A 3,860-nucleotide genomic window follows, 5' to 3' on the forward strand; every position below is an offset into this window, starting at 1 on the left:
GATTTCATTTATTTAGCCTTTTACAGGCCAAAGAGAGTATTTTAGAGTAAAATGAAACAGAAAACAAACTCAGGCAGAGCAACGTCAGGGAGGGAGAAGGGGGACAAGTAGCAACACTCTTTGCAACAGAAAGTAGAAAGGTTTATGGGAAATGTGGTCTTAATTTTAAGAAGCACTACTTCAATTACTAGTGTGTGACACAGGCTACTAATCCTAAACAAAACAAAGGTATCCCAATTAATTTGATGATGATATATCGATTTTTAGAAATGCTACAAGTAGCATCTTTAAAGGGTGGACTTACTTTTTTTGAAACCTGTTATTTTTGCTAAGTGGAGTGCAGGCAGTCCGCCCTTCTTAAGTATTATTATTTGTTTTTTATATAGTTTCAGTGGAAACAAGAAAGGGATGAGATAAGCTTCGATAATCATAATAGATGCATCAGACTGAGCTGCTGGGACTTAAATGTTAGATCAGATATATATATATATAAAAAAAGTAACGCTTTTCCCTCTCCCCTTGTATAATTGTGAGGTGACATATTCAGTATCTTAAAACTTACCAGGTATTTTGATTTGTTTGACTCCATCCCAACATGCAGTTCACTCCATCAGTCCACAGATGGCAGTCTCTGCCACACCTGAGCAGCGACACACACCACTGCTCTGTGCTCACATCAAGATCCTCAAGTTTCTTCCCAGACACAGACAGTTAGATACTTCATTCCCTCCCTCTGTGGTTCAGCGCCCCGGCCCTCTGCTCTGCAAGGATGCACCACGCCGCCTTCCAGAAATGCGCTGGCCGCAGTTTATCATTGACTGTATTGGGAGCATTTAATGGCACAATCGTGATGGATTCTGTGAGCTGTTGATTTATTGATCACTGTCCTCGGCTAAGCTGTGAATACTCAAATAGTTACCAATCACCTCTAGAAATCACCTTCCCGCATAGCCTTTCCTTTCAAAAGTTGTAAACGGTTATGGTGTTGCACTGCAGGTGATGCTGAGGCAATAATGGGATGAATTTCCGAGGGGTTACATAATATCAGCTCAACCTGTGAGATGTTCTTGTGTCGAATGTAGCCGTTTGAGGCGGTCATGGGCATTATCCATCCATCACTGAGGAAGAGGAGGATGAAGCAGAACAGCAGTGGAGGGGAGGAAGAGAGGAGAAGCAGAGGGCGCCTGACAGATGGGCTTAGTGAGTGAATCATTGACAGGGGCCTGCTAACGGATGCTGGGTCCATCAATAGCTCAAAGCCTGTGTGATGAATTACTGCAGACAAACAATGCTGAGTAAGCAAATGTGTTTTTAACAAAGCCGGGCAAAAAAAATATTACGGCTTCTTTTGCGAGCTTCAGACATCAAAATGTAACTTGTACCGCATATGCTCTTTGTTTTTTTTTTTGTTTATCTTGCCATCTGTAAGGCCAAGCTTGCAACATAGTTTTCTTGGAAGATGTCTTTTTACATCTGTGCAAGTAGTATAAACTGGGATGCAGTGAAGCTAAATGCAGTTCAACTTCCTTTTTTATTTACTTTTTATTACACCTTTTTAGTCTGATATACATTTTAATCATGTAAAATCATAGTATACATCACACTAAGTAGTGCCAAACAACTAAAGTCAAAGTTATATAGAGGTGGGGTCTTTTAAGGAAAAAATAATAATGCATTTCTGAAAATATAATTGTTTTTCTGTCTTTTTGACTGTACCACTACATGAGTATAAGAGAAGTAAAACTCTGAGCATGTGGCTGAAATGAACGAAAACTGAAAAATTCACACCTCAAGTCTTTGTTTCAAATTTTGTGCTCCAGAAAAAAGGAGTAGCCTAGAAAATTTTAACACCTCTCTCTCTCCAGAACCAATCCTCTCTCCTCATTGTGTCTCTCCTCCTCCCCATTACTGCAGACAGAACTCCACCAGGTGCTGTTGGAAACAATGGCTGGGCCATACAGGGATCAATGCCAGGCCACTGATGGGCTCTCATTCCTTCACCAGCAGACGTGATAAATGACATGGCCCATATGTTTCAGCAGCTTAGACTCTAGCCGCCAGCCTCCTTTGTCTCCACATCTAAAGGGAGTTACGCTTTGAAAGAGTAATGCACACACACAAACAAAACGCGCGCGCACACACACACATACGCACACGCAAACACGCGGCTTTTTGTTGAAGGCCAGGAAAATGCAGAGAAGGGTTATGCTGTATTAATTGTATTTTAGACAAGAATTGATGACAGAAAGCTGCTAATTGGAAGCGGATCCCTATTGTTTATAATTACAGAATTTTGCAAGTATGTGATCCTTTTGGAAAATTTGTACGTGGCCTCTTTCTCTCTCTCTCTCTTCCCCTCCCCTCTCTCTCTTTCTCTCTCTCGCCCTCCCCTCTTCCTCCAGCCTTTTCCCTTCTCCTTGGCAGCAGTAAATCTTGATGTCTATACAGGTAGCAGTGCTCTGGCCCCTGCCTGCCGTGTCCCAGGTGTCTTGTCAGCTGTCAGAGACGTCCGACAGCAGACAGGGATGGCATGACCAGCGGGCCGGGCCGTGTTGGACGGGTCAGCCGTCAGTGTTGTGGACAGACAGGCATGTGGCAGTGATCTTCCTGTGACAGGCTGTCAGAGCCGCCGGAGAGCCACCTACCAGCACGCACCCCTGTCATCCCACCTGACTACAGACAGAGGGGAGGCTCTGAATTCTCAACTTGGCACCCAGACTCCCCTGCTGCCTGCCGGCTGCTGTACAGTACATCCATTGTGACTTCTAACTTTAGCAAGAGCTCCTTTATATCGGAAACGCATCGGTCTGGTGACTGACTCGGTAACAGCGTCGCTCTGTGTTTAGATATTCCAATTGTACGTTGTTTACTTTGTGAAAGGGCGATTTGTTTTCAAGCGGTTTTGCCTCCTTCACCTCCTGAAGATTTATACCTGGAGGGCATGCACAGTACGGTCCATCAGCAGTGAGTTATCCCACAAGAAGAGGAGACAAACAGTGGGAAGGGTTGGCTAGGAATCCTGTCAAATGGCATAATGGTCATTTTTATAACAAGAGGCATTGCTGTAGCTTGTGATCCTGTACCTTTAAGCTTGTGTATGCATGTGTGTGTCGGTGTGTGTGTGTGTGTGTGTGTGTGTTTAGTCAACCCCAAACCACTCTCTGCCCCCATTCTCTGTGCTCTTGTCTGACAGGTGACATTTGGAGTGGTGCAGGAGATGTATGTGCCATTTGTATCCATGGCAGGGTCAGAGCATGTTACATGACCTGCAGGACAGGGAGCTAGGGAAAGATACTAATCTCACCCAGGGATCAATACTGCACAGAGAGACGCTGATAATTGACCGCTGTCAATCAATCAATGGTGTGTGTGTGTGTGTGTGCATTACATTCGGGCCATTGCCAATGTCTCTTTGTGGGAGAAGGAAGAGGGGGAGGAAGTGGGCAGGCAGGAGAGTGAAGAGAACCTTGATATATATATATATACAGTATATATATCATATAAAGAAATTATCCAACCCAGTCTAACAGTGTGCGGTTGGATAATTTCTTTATATGGACTATTTTTTATTCCTGCGACCAACCAGCACCTGATTATAAGTGGCTGTGCACGGGCGTTTTGACTACTTTCCACTGATATATATATATATATATGTATACAGTATATATATATATTAAGTTTCTCACAACATTTATTCTGGTAACAGTGACATCCACAACATCTGTGGTTTGAAATGGTCTGCCGCAGGTTTCAGCCTCTTGCTGCTATCAAAGCAATGCCACTGTGTTGAGACGGGGTGTGATGTTTGCCTGAAAATTTGTCATGTGTACATTCAACCTTCAGAGTAAATGAAAACTGAT

The sequence above is a fragment of the Centroberyx gerrardi genome, chromosome 4, assembly GCF_048128805.1.
Source record: "Centroberyx gerrardi isolate f3 chromosome 4, fCenGer3.hap1.cur.20231027, whole genome shotgun sequence".
In the NCBI taxonomy this organism is placed as follows: Eukaryota; Metazoa; Chordata; class Actinopteri; order Beryciformes; family Berycidae; genus Centroberyx; species Centroberyx gerrardi.